Consider the following 22875-nt stretch of genomic DNA (forward strand, 5'->3'; position numbering starts at 1 on the left):
TATATCTAGAATGTGATATCTGACATCTGATAACTGCTTCCTATTTGTAATGTTTATAAGTCCTATGAGAATCCAAGTTTCATCACTGGAACAGTTGTCAAGGTAGGAAATTGGATAGGAACCTCCTGTTGTGGATAAGAATGATGAAGTAAATGTGATGCATGATGGGGTAACCACAACACTGGGATGTTGTCAGGATCCCGGCCATCAGGATCCCGACAGAATACTGACAGCGGGATTCAGATGGTCAGAATCCTGATGGATCCCAAAGGTAAGTACTGGCCTTGGAGTTAGGCACTAGGGGGAGGGTTAGTGTTAGGCGGAGGGGGGGGGGAGGTGAGGGCAAGGCTGCAGGGGATGGGAGGCAGTTACGGTTAGACTGCAGGAAGGAACGGTTAGGGTTAGGCTGCGGGAGGGGTGGGTTAGGATTAGGGGTAGGGTAAAAATACTTACTGCAATCCATCAGGAGCCTTAGCTTCTGCGAAAATGGTAGTCCTTTCCACTTTATTCAGTAAAGATACTGATAGAAACACATTGCTACTAGCTAGTAGCCATCACCCGCCGCCCTTAAAGAACAGACTACCGTTTTCGCAGATGCTAAGGATAGCTCGTATATGTAGTGACTCTAGTGAATTGCCTATGCAGTTGGATAAAATAGTCTCCAAATCTCAACAAAGAGGCTACAAACTTAGGATGCTGGAACAATGTAAAAGAAAACCCTAAATTTAAAACGTGATCAACTTCTCCAACCGAAACCAAAAGTGGACAAGCAAAAGACGTTCCCGTGCATTTCAACTTTCGACACATCCAGCACAATCATCCCTAGGGACCATAGAGCTTTGTGGCCCATTGTTGCACTGGACAAAGAACTACCTGTGTTTAAGAATGTTAGACCTATGACATGTTACAAAAGAGGACGAACTCTCAGGGACCATCTAGTCCATGCGGCTATAACTGGCTTTGACACAATGGGGAATAACACAATTATTAAATGTCCAGGATGTTACAAATGTCCCAAGTGTACCACGTGCAATTTTCTTTTAACATGCCACAGTTTCAAACATCCACATTCAGCAAAAATGTTCAATATCCGTCACGTACTTGGTTGCAAGATGCGGTTTGTAATCTACATTATAGTGTGTCCGTGTGGTCTATATTATGTGGAGATGACCACGCAAAATGTAAAGAAAGTATGGCTTTACACCGCTCAGCCATCAAAGCAGCACTGGCTGGTAAAAAATGGACTGGTGGCAGTACACTTTAAGGAGAATGGACACCAACTTACCTCCCTCAGTTATAAAATAATAGACTATCTTCCTAACAACAACAGAGGAGGGGACCGTAACAAAGGGGGTCATTCCGAGTTGTTCGCTCGTTGCCGATTTTCGCTATACTGCGATTAGTCGCTTACTGCGCATGCGCATGGTTCGCGAAGCGCATGCGCTTAGTTATTTTACACAAAAGTTAGGTATTTTACTCACGGCGTAACAAAGCTTTTTCATCGTTCTGCTGATCGGTGAGTGATTGACAGGAAGTGGGTGTTTCTGGGCGGAAACTGACCGTTTTCTGGGAGTGTGCGGAAAAACACAGGTGTTTTAGGAAAAACACGGGAGTGGCTGAAGAAACGGGGGAGTGTCTGGCCGAACGCTGGGTGTGTTTTTGACGTCAAACCAGCAACGAAACTGACTGAACTGATCGCAATGTAGGAGTAAGTCTGGAGCTACTCAGAAACTGCTAAGAATTTTCTATTCGCAATTTTGCTAATCTTTCATTTGCAATTCTGCTATGCTAAGATACACTCCCAGAGGGCGGCGGCTTAGCGTGTGCAATGCTGCTAAAAGCAGCTAGCGAGCGAACAACTCGGAATGAGGGCCAAAATCCTAATGAAGTTGGAAACCGCATGGATTTACCGTCTAGATACGGTGTCTCCTAGGGGACTAAATGAACGCATCACTTGGAACACATTCAAGGCCGTCTTTTTGTATGGGCTCAATGGGCAGTTGCCCAAGGGCCCAAGTAGTATAAGAGTCCTAGTCTGATAGCTGAGGGTCCACTTTTCCCATGGGTACCAGAATTTTGTAACTCTGCCCTGGGGAACCGGAGATATCCCACTTCAAACAGTGGTACCCATCCGAGTCTGTTAATTGCTCTTTGCAGCCAAATATCATGGGTTCTGTCTGACTAAAGGTCCATAAACACTGAGCGATTTTCAATGTGCCCAGCGATGTTCATGAGGGGGGTGAGCCACTTTCCACAGTAGGAGACTGTGGAAACCACTTTCCACAGTAGGAGACTATGGAAAGTGTTTCACTCGGCTGGTAAAATAGGCCGACGGATGGCGGCGGCCAGCGATGATGTGGGAGCGTGCATCAGCGCTCACCCCGGCCATACACACTGCCTGAGTTTGAGCTCAAAGTAGCTCAAGTGCCAAAAGTGAGCTACTTTGAGCTCTAAATCAGCTAGTGTGTATGGCCCTTTAGAGTTTTTATGAGGGTATTCTCCAAAAGCTGGGAATCTCCCCTTTCAGTGGACACTGGCAACTTGTTTCTACTATGCCCAGAACCAGAGATATCAGCCTTCCAGCAGCCAGCTCCACACGCCTGGTATGCAGTTTTATATTATCGTCGGTGGATAACTCTAGCTCCTGAACTCTGAACCCCATGTCACCAAGTACCTCCTGAAAGGTGTTTTTTTATTCCATTAAAAGCCAAGAAAACTATTTTCAGGAACTGGAGATATCTGCAATCAAGCAAGCTGCCCTCCCACTGGAAAATTATGAATATTAAGCGACTCCACTATCCACTCCTTCCCTGCATATTAAACACCCCCTACCAACCTGGAAGTCATGTACCGGGGCCCCTTCATTCAGCCCAATGCCCTCTTCTACAGTTTAGTGTTCTCCATCCCACCCCATCTCCCACCATCTATGCAGTAAAGGCGTAAATAGCACAAATTACTGCTACAGGTCCTACATACTGAGCGGAAGATAGAACACCCCCTACCGCCCGTGGGCATCAAAGCTGCTGCTGATAGCACCTCCCACCCCTACAGCTAAAGGATTGGTAGGGGCCCCAGTGCATTGCTGTGCCCAGGGGCCTACACTGCTGTTAAGACGGCCCTGAACACATTCATTTAATCTAAATTTGCTTTCCTTATTAAAAGTTTGCATATTAGTAATCAAGTGTTAAATAATTTAGCAGTATCTTATCCTCACCATTTTTTGTTTATCATTACCATCAGAACCAGGTTGTCTATACTTAAAACATCAATATAGAATCTTGTTATTAATTCTAGCTACAAAGTATCGTGTAGCTAGTTACATGTGAGACAATAAGAAAAGTAACTTTATTATGATGTTCAACTAAGTAACACGCCCCGAAATGTCAATAAATCTTCTTTTGCATCTATTGAGGTCTCCTGCAGTGCCGTGCCGTGATTCTATATCCCTAGGGGGGGTGTTTTACACAGGACTTTATACTATATTGGCAAAGGCACGCAGGCAGTTGATGAAGAACTTTTGAAAGTGCCGAGCCGAATTGCAGTATATATATTGTGGCAGAGACAGCATTGTTCCATGTTAAAGTAATGTGGAGGATCCAGACCAGGTTTTGGAAGCAGTAGCAGAATCACAGGTGTGTGATCAGCAGCACCTGAGATTTCCTGATACAAGGGTTTCCAGGGCAGAGTCACCTTGTTCTCGACGGTGGAATAGCTACCCGAGTGATAGGCTGGGTTGTGTGGGTTAGACTAGGAACCACTGGAGCCTATCAAGAGTCAGGTATGCTGAGAGTGCCTGTATGCTACTGCCTGTAATACTGGCTGCAAATGGAATCAACTTGCTATGTGCCGACCTGCTATGATAAATAAACACCGAAAGTGTTCATCTGAGTCCCCGTGTGTGTGCACCTTGTCACGAGAGCTATATATATATATATATATATATACATATATATATATTAAGAATTGCATTATTTTTCTTTTTGGCTGCATACTTTTTTGAAAATGCCTGCAATTTATGCACTCCCTAGTCCCTCCATACCATGTTGGATGACTGTAAAGATGTAAAATGTGCACAGTATATCTTAGAAATTGATCTACGCCTCTTCAGATGAACAATGTGGTTGCCACTTTACTGACATTCATTTTTACATGGAATATTTTAGAGAATTATCACATTGATTCCTGAAACTGTACTTTTATTTTTTTTTCGTGTGCTTGTCCATATTTTTATTTATTGTGGAAGCAGCTGTCATGTTTATCTCTAATGATTTTCTCACCTTCTCATCAATATATCTGATGGCTCTCTATATGTTCTAACGCCAAAAGCAATTCATTTTCAGTACAGTTCTTGTTACAGAGTAGTCAGGTGTCTCCTCAGATTTGAGCTCCCAGAATTTCTATACTTCCACCTCTCCTGTCATACAGCAAGTGTCACATATGCGCAAGTCTGCACTGGTAAATATGTGCATTCTCTTTGTGGCATATACAATGTGAATTTGTGCAATTGACACTATGCAAACTGACGTACATTAAATTCGGCCTTGGGCCCCCAGTGTAGTACATTATTCTGATGGTAGGGATCAGATGTATCATATATTGACTAGTATTTGGTCAAGTTCAAAAAAATTAACATTCAAAGCTTTTTCTGTTTTCCAAATGTAAAGAATTCTAAAGCTTTTTCTGTTTTACAAATGTAAAGAATTCTACCGCAATATGAGTTTGTACTTTTCTATACTGCACTGCCTCAACACAACAGATATTTCTTTAGGACCCTCTAGAAAAACAAAACTTTGCTTTCTCATTCTATATAAGAGAATGGACTGTGTTTTTTTCCCTTGAATATCAGTAAACTATGTATACTGTACATTAAATAGAGCTAAAGTTGCTAGCTGATTGTTGCCATATTTCTGTAAGTATATCTCCCATATGTCTAAGTAGACTTGCACCCCTTTCACACAGAGCCGAGAACCTGGGTTATTGCTGGGGCAAGCCGGCATGACCCGCGTCCAAGCTTGGTGTAAAAGGGTCGACTCAGATATTGCATTTCAGATCTGACCTGAGGCAGCTACCTGGGTTGCGACAAGGGTTTTTCCCATGTCTGACCTTGGTTGGCTGCATTGTGAAAGGTAGAACCGGGTCATTGATGACCTGGATAATGCTTTAAAGGCTGCCAATTGGCTGGCTCAGGATTGCTTGAAGGTGACGTCATCTCCAAGCGACCAGTCTGGGTCCTGGCAGCAGTGTAGTTAGGGTAAGTATAGCTCCAACCCTTGTTCAGTATACCAGGTTGGACATGGCTTGGAGCTCGGCTTCAGTATGAAAGGGGTATATATTAATAAACCGCTCAGTGATCAGAAACAGACTTGCTACTGTACTTCCTCCTTTTTATTTATTATTTAACACAAAAAAACAAGTTTTATTTTAAAACCGTTTTTAAAACACTGAGAAAATATCATGTACAGTATATGGAACAGTATGATGTGTGGTTAGATGCTGGAGGCAATGCATTAGGAACTGATGGCAACTGATTATCATCCAATCAGTTCCTGATGCAGTATCTACAACATCAAAATTGTAATTATGGGTTGCAGTTTTTATTTTATTTTTTTAAGACCAATCCTACGATGCATTTACTTATACTTTCATATGTAATTTATAGCAAAAACATGACTATAAAACAAATGTGAATGTGTTAACTTTTCTAAACAAGGCAGTAGATGAATAAACGTGACCAATTACTGCAGACTGTTGTTAATATGCATACCATTTAGCCTTTTACAGCTCCACAAACCGTGATTGAGGTGACTGTGCAGACCTATTGATCCATAAAAGTAAGGGAATTGCAGTGTTTAGCATAATCCCAGAGACCACTGTGAGATCATTTATTAACTGCTCACAGTTGCCAGCTGAGATTAAGCCAATTCACAGCCATTTACAGTAGGTTAGCCCTGCAAGTGAGTTCATGTCGGACACGTTCTTCTTCTAAATTCCTCATTTACTGGGGATGGCTCCGTTCCACACACGAGAAACACCTGGCAACTGAAATGATATGCAAACCTTTTAAGTCTTTACTGTTTATGTGTTTCAGTTCAGAAAATGTAAGCGATTAAAGTATTTGTTTAGGCCAGGTGAAATGAACAAGTGTACTCTCTGCTTCATTATAATATAGGGTCTAACTTACAGTTCATTTTGCCAGAGGGAAATATCTGCTAAGGCATGTTGGCACTTGTTCCTCTGTAAGTGTCAGCATGCCCTGGCAGCCCTTACTACTAGGCATGACCGCCTAGCCTGGAGAGAAGAATATTATATCTAGATTTTCCCAACAAATTATTAACCCACCACACTATGGAGGGGGAGGGGGGGTGGGAGGGCTTCATACCAATATTTTGGGGGGAACCAACGTTTTACGTCCCTTGACTTTTCCACTACCAGCTTAGGCTTAAAGGTTGATCATCATCATGGGGGAGACACGGTCGTTGGGTTTTATTTTTGTGAACTTTTGGATTTTTTTTAAGAAAAGAAAGCTGAACAGATTTTATGTACATAAATGTCCACCTATAAATAAGCCCCATATTGTAGATTTAATAATGTATATATATATATATATATATTAGCAGAGATGATGGTGGCACTCATGGGTCTTGCAGCATATGACCTTGATTTAGCGGTCTGATGAAATGTATTTAAAATAAATGAAACGTTGACTAGCTTGAAGTCATCTGACTGCTAAATCAAGGTCATATGCTGCAAGACCCGTGAGTGCCACCATCATATCTGCTAATTTGTGTCCACAATCCACTGGATGGCACTGGGTAATTATCACCATGAAGTAAGGAGTGGCGGTCATCGCTGTTTATATACATATATATATATATATATATATATATTTAGATTGCTGAATAAATTGTGTATAGAAAGTAACCAGAAAATTATTCATCATCATTATTTTGACATTTGAAAATTACAATGTACCACTCTTTGGGCCGGATGTAATGCAGTGCGAGATGGCTGGAGCTCAGAGATTCTGTCCGAACTCGTACTTTTTGTACCTGCCCTTTATGTTAAAAGATTTGTATAAACATGTAATAAAATATTCAAATTATTATTACTAATAATCTAAATTGATTCTAGGAGACAGACAGGTTATAACCATTTATATAACCTAGAACTAGAACTCATCTGGGAGCACTGCAATTGAATGTTACATTGTACTTATTTCTAGATGGTAAGTATTGAGCAGCTAAGAAAACTGAGAGACCAGTCTTCTCTTTTAGCTTCCAAAAATAATGCCACATATTATGGGAATTACTGCAATTATTTTTTATACATAAAGTGCTATTTTAATTCATGACTCAAGTTGACTAGATGGTGTGAATAGTACATAACTCAACTCAATTTAAGAAATCAGATTTGAAAGGCAGTTTTTCATACTTTCATTGTTGTTCTTTCTGCATCCATTCCAGCTAAGAACTTAAAATAAGCCATGAAACTTTATTCATGTTTGATATGGAATCAGATCTGATAATTTATCTTAATTATTAGTTAAATAGTAAAGGAATTCACTTACGGTGATTGATTTTTGTGTGAATTACATTTAGAACTTGTTGTGCTAATGATAAAATTGTTTAAGACCATACTTTAAATTCTTTAGAAAGCTGTGATGAAAGTTTTATGGCTTGCTACAACAAGTTTAAAGTACACTGTATAAAACAAGCATTCAATAAAACACAAAACCATGTTATAAAACCTCCTGAATTAATTCTAAGTGAGTCAGGCTGAACAATTTAACTTAATAGTTCTCACCAGACTGACAGACCTAAGAATCAGTGGCACATACAGTAATTAATCACATCATCTATGAGTACTTTACATAGTGTATCAAAAAAAAAAAAATCAATTGTTAATAAAATGAATTTATTGTATTGAAGTTCAATTATGAAAACAAAATAATAATGATAATACAAATGATTAAGTAAAGCTATCTCAATCTAATTATACCAATTGCATACATAAATGTATGCCCACATAGGGATTATTGGAACTAACCATGTAATATGGGAATACACCTACGGAACTGTAGGTCCATGTGAAAGTATACAAAGTGAAAAGTGTAAAAACTTTTCTCTTTAAGCCCACCCACTTCATTCACTTCAGTGTTAATTTTTCTCCTAAAATCCTTCTTCTGTGAGCATGATTCAAGTCTCATGGTAATCAGACAGGGAGGTAACATGGTAATTGTTATTATTTCATGGGGTCGATTCAATTAGGGGCAATGTGCCTGGGACGTGATGGTGTAATGGCATTGGAATGCAGACAATGGCACCCTTCGTCACCCGTAAATCACAGTGAGTTTACCCCTAAATTGTACACTTTAGTTTGCAGTCCCATAAGGGTACATATGAAATGCACATTATCAGGGCTACCATATGTACAGCATGGCTGATGTTTGCTTTCCTGGCATAGCTGGCATTGCACTTAGTTGAATCGACCTGTATGTGTCACAGTTGTATGCTTCAGTTTCTTTTTATTACATAGCTGTTTGTGCACATATAACTCCACATACCCATATCAAATGTGCCATGATGTTGGAAAAAGCCATCTCATTGAAAGTACAGTATAGGTGGGTTGGGTATAAAATTACCCGCAGCCTAACCCTAATCCTCCCGTTTTACCTTCGGGATTGCTGGTGTTGGGATTCCGTCATGGGGATTCTGACATTTTCTGAATTCCGGCGTCGGTGTTCTGCTGGGTGTCGAAATTCCAGCTGCTGGGTATCCCTACAGCCAGTATCTAGAAAGTAACCCTTATAGGTAATTTGCAGCATGTGAGAAGCCGCTACAAAACTGTCCTTCTGTACCATCATATTAATGAACACTTCCGTGCATGTCTCATATACAGTAAATGGACACATATTGCAAACATTTCAGCTGCTTATTTTAATATTCCAGTTGTCAAGTTAGCAACACGCTGCAATTCTTACAGCAGACTTCATAGTAACTTAATGCAAGGGATTGGGTACGGGCAGGCTCGGACTGGCCCACAGGGTACAGGGGAAACCACCGGTGGGCCCCACTCCTTCCTCTAGGGATCAGGTTCCAGACTGTGCACTTGAATTATACATGGTAGATATGTTGCATTACACTGCACAAGACTATTATGCATTTCAAGCCTCTGTGGAGGCAGGCCACACACCCTTTGTAGACTGGCCACACCCCTAAGTATGGACCCATCATACCCCAGTCCGACACTGGGTACGGGACACCCCAATGCAAGCTGTAAGGTAAATTGTACTTTGCCCTAGTCATCTGCAAAAAGTATCCTGGTGTTCTGTTTTGCTCTCACTTCAGAATACTGCTGTCCGTGCCCAGCACATGATCAGTTGTGCCTACCGAGAAAACAGAGGACATCCCAGAATTCAACTTCCAGCCTGTGCTAGGTTTATATGTACCCTTCTGCGAAGCCTCCCCAGCAAGGTTTTGCTATGATTTGAGCAGCAAAGACATTGGCATGGACAGGTTACGTAACTTTGTTTTTATAAATTCCTTGCACACATTAAAGAAGGGCATACATCCCAACATTGAGCAGCATGGGCTCCCTCTGTGGTCTCACAACAGAGGGAGTGTGTCTGTTTAATGAAGTAGATGAGGCTGCCCTTTGCCTTTGGTACCTTTCCTTTACCCTATAACTGAAGGCACCACCCGTTCACTGCTGCTCTAACCAGCAGTGAAAGGACGTACCAACTTCACCAACTTCCCTGTGATTAGGACAATGCAGTTTGATCGTGACACCTGACAAAAGCCTGCATATTGGTACTGTCCTGGTCAATAGAGATAGATGTGAGATATGTGGGTGGAGAACCCTTTAGTAACAGCTAGTACTTGCACTGGAGCGAAATAGTAATTACACTGGAACAAAACTGTTGGAGGTTGGGAAGGAAAGTTCTTACTGCCTGATTCAGAGACGGACTTATTGTTGCTGCGTCTTTGGACATTGCAGAATTGTGAACAATTGCTAATGCAGCAGGAGGCGTCTGAGGGATAAAGATGCAGTATCTGATCATCTGTGAGCTCTTTGGCCATCTGAGTAGCCTTATGAAGCCTGGACTCGGCACTCCCAGAAAATGGGGGCAACATGCTCCCATTTTCCACAACACCATCCCCACTCTGCCCTCAAATGACCGCAAACTGTCAACCAGTCTGTGGCTCAGGTTTAACTGCGTGTGCCAACCGCATGCATGTGGTCCCCACCATTAGATATGTACACAAACCATTAGGTTTGTGTACATCTCTGAAAAAGGCCCCTTGTGCTTTCAAAATATACTCTTCTCTGCAAACAGACCACATGCATTCAGTACCGTTTTCACATCAAGCTCAATCTATAGGGTAAATTAATTAAAGGGAGATGTATCAAAGCTTGGAGAGAGCTAAAGTGAAGAGAGATGAGCTGGCTACACACCTACATGTTTTTCTGTCCAATTTGTCTGGTAGGGACAAAAATCTGGAAATGTATGGGAGTAAATGATAATCATCCATTTGCTCCCAAACGCTGGTAAATGGAAAATAATGATTATTGCAATAAATTTGATAAATCAAACAAATTTATCCAATTTATCTGAATGACCATTGACTGTTTTCTAGTGTTTGAGAGTAAATGGTTAATTGTCACTTGCTCCCATACATTACCAGATTGTTGTTTCCAATGGACAGATACATTTTTAAGTGTTTACCCAACTATAAAGTACCAATCAATCAGCTTCTGTCATACAGGCTGTCTTTAAATATTACAGAAGCTGATTGGTTGGTACTTTGGGGTTTATTTACTAAGCCTTGAAGAGAGATCAGTTACCAGCCAAACAGCTCCTAACTGCTATGTTACAGAATGTGTTTGAAAAATGACAGTTAGGCTGGTACAATGGGATCTATTCATGAAGCAGTGAAAAGAGTGGAGAAGAGAGACAGTGGAGACGTTGGCCATGGCAACCAATCAGCTGCTCTCTATAATTTTATAGTATGCAAATTTTATATGTTACTCAATGCGGAATGGTTCCAAGGGCAACGTCTCCACTGGCTCACTTCTCCACAAATTTCACTGCTTCATGAATAGACCCCTTTATCTCTCTCCACTTTATCCCTCTTTGATAAATCTAACATGATATAAAAAGTGTAGACTGTTGAACATAAATGACATGGCCGAAGAGGCTGATTTACACACATAAATATTTCTCCTTCAGATAAATGTCATCCAAAAGATTGAGGGAATAACATGTAACCGTTTTTATTATTCTCTGAGTTGGAAAATGGATTAAAGCTGAGGAATGTAGGGAGATACCACATTTTTGGCATTATTCCTTTTGGACAGATATCTGCATGTCAGATTAAGATCAAGCCAAATCTATGCAGTCTTGTTGGAAATAAGCAGTAAAGTATACATTCAGCGTAAACTATACACCTCCATCTTTCTAGATGACTATATTGTATGAAGTCTTTTAATTCCACACGGCTGTACTGGCCATTAAACATGCCCTGGATGTTGCCATCACATTCCATGCTTAATTGAGCTTGGGCGGAGTTATGAAGATAAGAAAAACATTTTCCTGTGAAGTAGAAATATGTAAAATATGCCGAAGGTTTAATAACAGTTTTGATTTTATGCCAGAAATAAACACAAAATCGAAATCTTTGAAGTGTAAGTGTGCTGTAAGATAAATACATGACTGAACTTTCATATTGATACTTACACCATAGAATTTCCATCTCTAAGGTCTGCTGTACAGCGTAGCATGTAATAAATAGTATTATTATATGCATGCATGTACACTTATTATAAGATGTTCTCATTTACTGTAAATAATAAATGGAAAAAAAGTTTGACAATTTAAATTCCAAATAGCATTGCATTACTTTTTTTTTTAACAGAGACTGAGGGTCAAGATGCAGGCCCATAGCTTATCTGCTGTTTAATTATCTTGGATGCCTTGTGGGGAAGTGCATTGAATTGTGGGCTCCCCTGCATATTTATAGTGGGTGCAGTGTGTGTGGTGCAAAAGAGTCCGCTGCATCCATTTTTTGAATACTTACCCCTCTCCGGAGTCCTGCACCAATGGCAGCAGCGCTGCAGGAATTGCTGGGAAAATGGTGCGGCAACCATTTTCCCAGCGTTTTGCCAATTTCTGCAGTGCTTCTGCCCTGTAGTGCTCAGACTCTCTACAGGGCTGCGCCACTGCCGGCAGAGAGGAGGGGGCACGGAAGGAAGATGCTGCTCATGGGCCTCTTCCTCTCTTAAAATGCCCCTGTGTGGGATAAGGTGGTTTTCTCTACAGTGAAGGGCCAGTATTGTATCTTCTGCTGGGAGGAGCTGTGCAGCATCATTTACTCCCATTCAGGTCGCTTTATGTTGCTATCCATGTCTACACTATTTTCTTTAGAAATGTCACATAATTTGGTAAAATTCCCAACCATGTGGCTGTAATTTATCTAGTTCTGTGGTCACCTTTGTTGACTGATTCTGTTCTCAGTGGCTATCTTGATCTCCCCGTGTTTGCAGCAGATGACTCAGAATCTGCCTGGATTCTGGATATCTAAAGGCCGGTACTCACCAGCCGATGCGGGAGAGATGTGTGCTGAGCGAACCGCTCAGCACACATCTCTCCCGCAGCTCAGCACAGCGCGATGTGTGCTGAGCGTGCGGGGGGAGACGAGGGGGCAGCTCATTTCACCAAGCGGGTGAAACGAGCGACCTACTAGATTGGCCTGCACGGCAGGCCAATCTAGCACCAGCGATAGCGATGCTGCGCATTGCTATCGCTGTGGGGGCTACACACGGAGCGATCCTGCTTAAAATCTAAGCAATCTGACTAGAGCAGCGATCGCTCCGTGAGTACCCCCCTTTACCAAAAGGATTCTAGGTTGATACAAAAGGCAGAAGACTGACCAGAGTACCTTTGTCCTGGGGAGTTTCTGCTATCAGTCTGTGACAGTAGTCTTTAATCATTACCAAGAAATACAAAGAAAGGCCTGCTGTACATCTTCTCTCAGTGTCCATTTGATCAGGAGTTGAATCGCTGCAAAAAAAATGGTCAAATGTCTTCAGAACATGACTAACAGGCTGAATACTTTACAACCACCACTGCTATCTGCTACATTTCAGTCTGTTGCAATCTCAGCTACTGTACCTATGTTCACGCACCAAAGTGTTTTGGTAAGGATCCACAGTCAAGGATACCTGAATCCGTGTGCCACTAATTTTGAGTTCAGCATCGTTCCCCATCGACATCAGCACAGTGGATTATAGTGTAGTATTATCATTGATGACCCTATTGCTTGGGCTGGGCGTTCATGTGAAAAGAAGAATATCCAGTTATCTTCGTCTGTGTAGTTTTTATTCAGAAAAATGCCTAAATGTTTGGTTATCTTGAAATATGACCTCATTACAGTTGAACGTATTACTCTGGACAGCACTACATGCCCTGATTATTTTTATTTGTATTTAAACATTATATAATTTTAAATATTTAACTTCTTATAGATATTTTAGTGATTAATAATATATTGTTAAATGTTATCCTTTTTAACAATGTGTAAAGCTAGGTACGCACTATAAGATTTTGTCCAACATAGACCGATGTAGACCAACCGCAACAATACCAAAAACAGCTGATAAACAGATGGAGCCACGCTCATTGAGCATGGCTACATCACAGGCGGGCACCTCCGCCTGCCGCCGAGCGTACTCAGACGCTCCCATTCACTTTGAACGGGGCATCTACTACGCCCTGTTCGCTCCCGGCAGTTGGCATCATCGGGCGCGACTAGGCACAGCCGACGGCAGTGCACCGGCGCATACCAGACACAGCTGACGGCAGTCTCAGCCCTGTGATCACCTCTGCCTTTTGACAGGTAGAGGTGGTCGCTGGGTGGGAGGGGTCTGGGCGGCGGCGCAGGCCGGGCAACGCAGGTGTGCTCAAACCGTGCGGGGGGTGGGCTCCGGTGGCTGCATGATGTCACACGCAGCCGCTGCGACCCTCACAGAGACTGGTAGCACCCAGCCAGTGCGCAGGAGCTGCGCTGGTAGGGAGCTACTCGTAAAGTAGGCCCTTTGTGTCTGGAACAAACTATGTTGCCACACAAGGGGAGCAAATACATTTATATTGTTTCTGTGGAGGTAAATGCTGGCTGCTTTTGCATGTAGCTCACAAATGTTAGACAGCTTTATTTTTACACTGCAATTTAGATTTCAGTTTGAACACACCCCGGCCAAATGTAAATCTCTCTGCACATGTTACATCTGCCCCACCTGCAGTGCAACATGGTTTTGCCCAGTTTCTTGCTTTACTTACAAAAATTAATCAGCCCATAGTGTCTCCATACACTATGAACGATCCCAAAAAGATGTGAAAAACATAGCGTGTGCAGCACACATTATAACGGTAGCCAATCCTATGAGTTTGGACTGACCATCAGGCCCTGGTGCAGCGTGCACACTAAACAATTATTGGACCAATGATCCAATATCTGTCAGTTGGCTCGAAAATGGTATAGTGTATACCTAGCTTAAGATACAACATGAGCACATATAGATTGTTTTACCCTTAGAGCAGTGGAGTCGGAACAGGGTTGGGGAACAAGAAGGCATCAAGCCCCCCCAAAACATGTCAGAAGCGCAAGCGCTGGGGAGGGGGAGCACTTACCACGGGATCCCCATGGAGACTCCTACTTTAAAAAGTGTGCTCTGTACTGCCGCAGCGTGCTGCCCCCTGTCCTGTCCTGGTCGGCTCTTCATTGATGCATTACTGGGAGGAGACGGGGATGTCCCAGCAGGCTCAGCATGGCCACGCCTGCTCCCAGTAATGCATCAGTGAAGAGCCGACTAGGACAGGACAGGGGGCAGCACGCTGCGGCAGCACAGAGCACACTTTTTAAAGTAGGAGTCTCCGCAGGGATCCCGTGGTAAACGCTCCCCCGCACGGGAAGAGGTGGGGGGTGGAGGGAAAATTGGGAGAGCGCCAAAATGTATTTGTTATGCCCCCCCCCCCAACCACAAAACATTCTGGCGCCCCTGCCTTAGAGACTAGGAACATTATTGTATAAAACTTTGCCAGCCTCTTAGGAGTGCCCCCTCAAAGATAACCCTTTTTTTTTCTTCTAAAGGACCACCCTAGGCCAATTGCAATATGTGATCACAGTGTCACTTGGTTTAATCAAGAGTTACCCTCAATACATTCCTCCTACAGTTCTTATGTTGAGATGTATCAAGCCTACTAAATAGTGTTTAAGTTGCCCTTATCTACCAATAAGGTTCTAGCTATCATTGATCAAGTGCATTCTCTAAAATGATAGCTAGAAGCTGATTGATTGCTACAAGCATAGAGTGGTAGCAGAGTCTTACCTGGGCCATTTTTCAACCACTTTTAGTTCTCCAAAATATTTTGCCTAGCAGCCATCAGTAAATTGTAGCATTAGTCAGGTTTTCACAGAGGCAATTCTTGGTTCTGGGCTGCGAGGAATTTTGAGACAGTTATTTTAGAAAAGACAATAGTTCCTGTGGTGTCCTTGCCATCCCCACTAAGAACCCTAGCACCCATTGTCCTAAAGTGTAAACGCCTGTGTTACCAACAGTCTACATCTCTTTGATGACCATCTGCACTAGTATAATAAAGTTGCATATTACTTTCCATTTCTCTATCTTTATTTGCTCCTCTTCATTACCTGCTTGAGCAGACATCTATTCCATGGGTACAGGGATCTGAGCAAAGCAACTAACACGGTTATCCCATTTGTGTCATTTCTAAGAAGAGACTGTTTTTATAAGGCTGGGCTTGCAAGGGGTATACTACTGTATGTACTTGAGAGAGAAAGAGCGAGAAAGGGAGGTAGAGAGAGTAAGATAGCTAGAAAGAGAGAGAAAGAGGGATAGAGAGAGAACGAGAGGTAGAAAGAGTAATAGAGGTAGAGAAAGAGAGAGAGGAAATAGAGAGGTAGAGAGAGAAAGAGAGAGAGAGAAAGAGAGAGAGAGAGAGAGAGAGAGAAAGAGAGAGAAAAAAAAGGAAAGAGGGAAAGAAACATAGAATTTCACGTCAGATAAGAACCACGTGGCCCATCCAGTCTGCCCTAAACACATGTACTCACACATACTTATGCACTAGGGATATTTTTTTGTCAGGGAGCCAATTAACCTAGAAGTATATTTTTGTATTGTGGGAGGAGACCAGATTACTTGGAGAAAACCCACTTAAGCACGGGGAGACTATACAATCTCCACAGTTAAGGCCATGGTGGGAATTGAACCCATGACCTCAGTGCTGTGAGGCAGTAAGAGGGAGAGAAAGAAGGACAGAGGGAGAGAGAGGAAATTGCACATAATACATAGTATGGACATGTCTAATACTTCATATCTCCCAACATGACCTTCTCTAGGAGGGACACAATGCTCTGCTTCTGGACTCTCCTCTTAATTTATGATTGTCTGCACCTGTGTTGAACAGGTTAATGTATAATAAAGGTGTTCATCACAGGTGATGGCAATCATAAATTAAGTGGGAAGTCCAGGAGCAGAGCACTCTGTCACTCCTGGAGAGGGTCATGTGGGGAGGTATGAATACTTGGACATATAATTTGGATTATTTAATGCCCCTACTGCTTTTGAGGAGCTTGTAAATTATAGTTACAGAAACATACTGAAACATTTTATGTATATCACAGTTATCTGTATGAAATTCATTATAAGACAAAGAAACATAAGTTACTGACACATATACAGTATACTGAGAGCACAAATAATAACATCATTCTAATACAGCTCTAATTTCACTGAGGGACATTTGCAAATCTAGTGCCTGATATTTTAAATGTTTGTTTAGTTGCACACTATAGTTGACAAAACATATTGCTATGCTTGGGACTGACTTGTAAACCTCATGGATATTGCACATCGGCTACATTATCCAGGAGATGGCAGCATTTTTTGCTTTTATTTTCTTCTGATGATTTTAAGCAGGGAGAATACCTTAGTATTATTAAACTAATTTTAAATCTATTTTAGCCATATCATCTACAAGTGTCACAAACAGTTGTTGCTGTAATTATAGCTTAGTTATAAAAAAGTTGCATCGCATTGTTTCTTCCTGATTTTGGCAAGTTTTGTGCCAATAAGTAAGATGTGATGAAACACAACACAGTTTTAATACAGGTTGAGTATCCCATACCATAATGAGATATAATGATGATGGGACCCAAGTCTAAGCACAGAATGCATTTATGTTTCATATACACCTTATACACACAGCCTTTAACCAATATTTGTAATACATTTGTGTATTGAACAAAGTTTGTGTACATTGAGCCATCAGAAAACTACGGTTTCACCATCTCAGTCTTACTCAAAAAATTCTGTATTTTGGAATATTCCGTATTTTGGAATATTTGGATATGGGATACTCAACCTGTATTGGAAAATCCAGTGATAAATATATAAATGAGAAACACTAGCTCAATTCAATAAGAAATATCAAGCTGTGAACATTGACCCTGTATTCATTTAACATTGTTTGGGCTATATAAAGTGCATGAAAGAGTGGAGAAGTCACAGAAGCACCCAGATAGACATCTAAGGAACTGCAGGTATCGCGCCTCATTTAACCACTTAACTGGTTAATATTTTGCACAAAAACCGCTCAGACATTGTTTTTATTTATGATTGGTAATGTGATGGTATGGGCATGTGCAGCCTGGACCTAGGTGTCACCATCGTAAGGGGTGCCAGATCTTCTGCAGTGACAGGTGTTATTATAATTATTATTATATTTTATTTATATGATGCCACAAGGGATCCTCAGCGTCCATTAGAGTACATTAACAAATGACAAAACAAGAAAAAAACACTTACAGTTTGAGACAATATAGGAAAAGTACAAGGTATATATAGAAACCAGGGGTTAGGTGCCATCAAAGGGAGTATTGAGTAAAAAATAGTGTAAGTAAGAGATGGAAAGGCAAATGAGGGGAGAAGGCCCTGCTCTTGCAAGCTTACAATCTAAAAGGTGAAGGGTCAACAGACTGGGGTGACACAGAAGGGGTAGACCATGAACATGGACAAGAGGGTTAGGAGGACAGTTGGCTGGGTTTGGTGAAGAAGTACGTCTTGAGAGACTGTTGAAGTTTTGTAGAGAGCTGGATAGTTGGATGGGGAGAATTTCAGAGATAGGTAGCAGCATGTGCAAAATCTTGTCAGTAGGAGTGGGAGGAGGTAATCAAATGGCAGCAGAGGCGGCGTAGAAGATGGGTAGGAGAGTAGAGAGAGATGAGGTCAGAGAAGTAAGAGGTAGAAGAGTGGGTGAGGGCTTTGAAGGTAAGTGTGAGATGCTTAAATTGGATTCAAAATGGGAAAGGGAGCCAGCAAAGGGCTCGTAAGAGAGGGGAGGGGGATGTAGTACATTTGTTGAAGAAGATGATACGGGAAGTAGCATTAAGGATAGGTTGGAGTGGAGAGAGGCATAAGTCAGGGAGGCCAGAAAGGAGGAGATTACAGTAGTCCAATCTGGAGATGACCAGCAATGTCAGCGATCATCGCTGTGCATACACGCTGGGCAAAAACGCCCAGTGTGTATGCACCTTTAGACATGTTAAGTTTATGAGAGTGATGGAACATCCAGGAAGAGATAGTAGTATAGAGTTGGAGATATGAGTTAGGAAACCAGGGGAGGTGTCAGGGAAAGAAAGGTAGATTTGAGTATCATCAGCGTAGATATGATATTATAAGTCAAAAGAACTAATAAGGATACAGAGAGAGAGAGAGAGAGAATGAGAGGCCCAAGAATAGAACTTTGGGGGACACCTACTGGCAGAGGGGGAGGTGGAGTCATGAGAGGAGACAGAGAAGGAACAGTGAGAAAGGTAAGAGGACAGCCAGGAGAGGGCAGTATCACGCAGACCAAGGGAGTAAAGGATTTGCAGGAGGAGAGGGTGGTCCACCATGTCAAATGCAGCAGAGAGGTTAAGGAGAATAAGCAGAGAGTAGTGGCCCTAGTTGGAAGGGTTTGGGGGATTATGGGCCCGATTCATGTTTGTATTGGAAGTGGTTAAAGGATTATGAGCCCAAATCATGTTTGTATGGAATTGAACAGCCACAAGCAATAGGCTGTGCAATTCCATTTAATCAAAATTCGAATGTAGTAGGATGGGTCTGTAGGGGAAACGTCCTGTTTGTATTAGCGAGATGGAGGGGGTGTTGAACTTGATGAAGTCCACTGAATGAAACACGTTGGGCTTTCCCAGACAGTGCCTCTCTTGAAAGATAACAAGTTTGTTTCTATTTTTGATATTTCATTTTTTAAGCTATCCTCCACTGTGCTTATTTAATATTTTAGTACTGTACCTGCAGTTAGACTGCCACTCTGTTGACGGTTACTTCATTTTATCTACTCTAATGATTACCGATTGTGTTATTTTAAAGTTTCTTTTTGGTTTATAAGTGCCTTTTTTAAATAAAACAGATATATATATTTAACATATTTCTCAGTCGTATTTCAGTGCATTTATTACACCTGAGTCTGCTCTATTCCCCTGCTCTGTTTAACCAAATACCTTATTCTTCTGAAAATGAATGAATATTTTCTCTTAACTCTAATATTCCTGGATCAATTGCTCTGTTATCATTAACAGCATTTGCTTGGATAACATTTTTATATTCTGAGTCATTCAATTTTCCTTGCAAGCTTGTCAGCTTGTGCTTCTTAGTATCTGACAAATCTGATAGCTAGATCTGAACAGTCTTCAACACATGGTACCAAAAAACAATGATTACATATTGATCTCTTTACAAGACACTGAAATTACCGAGCAGCAAATTAATTCTTCACTCCCTTTAGACTCACAAGGATTTTTGACTTACAACTCAGAGCTGTTATGTGCTAGAATTCATAATGTTCCCCATGAGCCTATATTCACAAACGTATTGTCTAGTGTCAATTTAATATACTTATTATTAATCATATATTACTAGTATTTTTTGTACTTTGTACTTTAGATCTCAACTTCCTACTCCTTCATTTTTGAATAATGATATACCTAGACACAATGTATTTGAAATGGTACATTATGCATAAAAAAACCTAATAATGAGACAAAAGCTGGTTTGCTAAGATAATGTGGGTCCTGGGCAGATAATGTTAAGAACCTTTGGACTAATATAAACTTTATGCATACAGTATTGAACTGAATCCTAGCACTAATTTGAGCTGATAGTGTGATTAGGAAAAGACCATTTTTCCTTGTAACATAGTTAACTGTCAGTTGTGTGCAGCGGATTGTATACAATGCCTTTTACATAGCATCTGCCACGTGTCTTTTGACAAAGCTGTGGCTAGGGCACAGACCACCCATTGCTTAGCAACAGCTAACCAGCACATGCTTCATTATTTCAACAATGCTACCCCCAATGTCTTTGCAGGTGCAAGATGTGTAGATTCGGAACAGAGGAAATGGATTTTAGCTTATTCATGTTCTTGGGTATTCAGAGAACACTGTTATAAATACAGAATGAGCTATAAAATAGTTATTTAAAACAAGTTACAGTATGTGACTATTCTGCCTGTCATTTCTTATAGCTTAAATGAATATACCCATCTGACCCAACACTCACATTTCAGTGGAGTATAGTTTGTGCTCATCTAATAGACACATTACAAAAATACACCAAGTTAAATTATCAGTTTTACTTGGTTTACCCTGAACACCTACAGAGTTTTGGAAATTCCAGTAACTCATTTGTCAGCACTGAAAATTATTAGTCGTTTTAGCAACTTCATTAAGGTCAGCTTAAAATCTTGTTATTTGTCCATGTAAAGCATTGACGTGTAGCCAACACACTTTTTCAATTACAGTGAGTACAGAACATAACATCTTGATCCACCCCCCACCAGCATCCTTTGTGCAAGTCAAATTCTAGAAGTTAGTCATCTTGGGCGTACTCTGCTTGTAACTCTAGTCTTGGTCAACAAACACATGGGGGAACAGAAAAGGAGATAATCTTTTGCAACTATCTGTAAAAAAGAAGCTAAAATAGGATGGTAGTGTAACAGGGTGAAATTAAACTAAATAGAGGTCCTTTGTTATTTATTTATAATTTATTTGGGATTTATTTAGTTGTTTATCTCAGATAAGTTCCAATTAGATGCATTTCTTTAAGTTAAAAAAATAATAAAAATATTTAACAAGGCTTCAAATTGACTTATAATATCAATATAATTAAAAAATATAGTGTATGAATTGTTCTATCTATCTATCTAGAGTCCGCTTGAAAGTTTGAAAGTACCACAACAACTCCCCGCAAACCCCCCCCCCCAAAAAAAAAACAAAAAACAAAAAAAACAACAACCTTAAACCATTTCACACAAGTTGATAACAATTATCATCCACCTGTACCTTACTTGTTCCCCCCCCCCCCCCCCAGAAACTAGTAACATTTAATGAAGTAGTTCTGAGCCCTCTAAAAATAATTAGGCTCACTTCTCCTGGTAAGATTTTATATATATATATATATATATATATATATATATATATTAAATTAAGTAGGATTAATATTCAACAAGCATTTAAAAAAAACATATGCCATCCCATCTAATGCCAAAAGTTGATACATGAACTGGTTATAAATATTAATAGTCAGTTAAAAACAAAAGTGTTGATCTTTGTATTATGTGCCTTATTGCTTTTAACCAAATTAAGCTCTTTTGGTCAAAAAAGCTCAATTCACAAAGCATAGCAGTTTGTTGTAATAACAATACCCATGGAATTTTGTGTGAAACTATCCTCAAATTTTCCAAACAAGTTGAATGGCTTCCATGGTATTTGGATGCTTTAAAATCTTGTTTCCAGAGATTTTATTTGACAATCTTTCTTATGCAGATTTGCAAATGACCTTCACATTGTTTAATTTAAATGTCACTTCTGTGATTTAATCATCCTTCATCTCTGATTTTTTTTTTTTGTTGCCATTCTTTTGTCAACAAGTTTCTGCCCTTTCTGGACCTTTAAGATAAAGCTACAGTATATACGTGTGTTTATAGTTGTCTGTTTTTGCTTTGCATAAGCACTATGGTTATAGATTTTCATCATTACATTTCCCAAATAGCATTTTTTTCTGTTAAAAGACTATATTAAAGACTTTATGCATGCCCTTGCATTCATCCATTGTGATTTGGCTTCCTTCCACCTTCTCAAAACTGCCTTCTTCACCAGTCACAACCACTTCTCTCTCTGCATTTCAACCTTTGAGACAGAACACTACCTCTGGACTTTGAATATATAGATCAGCCCTAAACCCTTTCTTCAACTGCAAGTGTTATTACAATCATAATATAAGCATTATACTGGTGTTTTTGTTTTAATGACTTGTTTGTAATTGGTAATGCCTGCGTGGGGAAGGTGTTCAGTGAATCATAGTATATTGTTGTATGCTGCCTGGTGTTTACTTAACCACAGTGTTATTTATCTTGTTTGATAATTTGCCCATTTGTGGTCAGGTGTAGCCTGTCTTAAACAGACTTACTATATATTTAGATTTAGTGAGGTGCAGCTGTGTTGTAAAGGGAAAGTGTAATTTCTGAACAGTAAAAATAAATGAAAAATTGACCAAACATTGAACAACATCACCAAACATGTCATTCACACTTTAGACTTGACATTTTTTATGTACTGTCTGAACATGGCTAGGAATAACAAATGCACAAACAAAATTCTTAAAGCAATGTGTGCAAAGGCTAGGAGCTATAGAGAGAAATTCAATAGCTAATTGCTAAACTGAAAAGTGATGATTTGTATATTGTGGCTATTACAGAGTCATGGTGCAAAAAGAATCATGACTGGGACAAAGTTATACCAG

The sequence above is a fragment of the Pseudophryne corroboree genome, chromosome 4 (assembly GCF_028390025.1).
Source record: "Pseudophryne corroboree isolate aPseCor3 chromosome 4, aPseCor3.hap2, whole genome shotgun sequence".
Lineage (NCBI taxonomy): Eukaryota > Metazoa > Chordata > Amphibia > Anura > Myobatrachidae > Pseudophryne > Pseudophryne corroboree.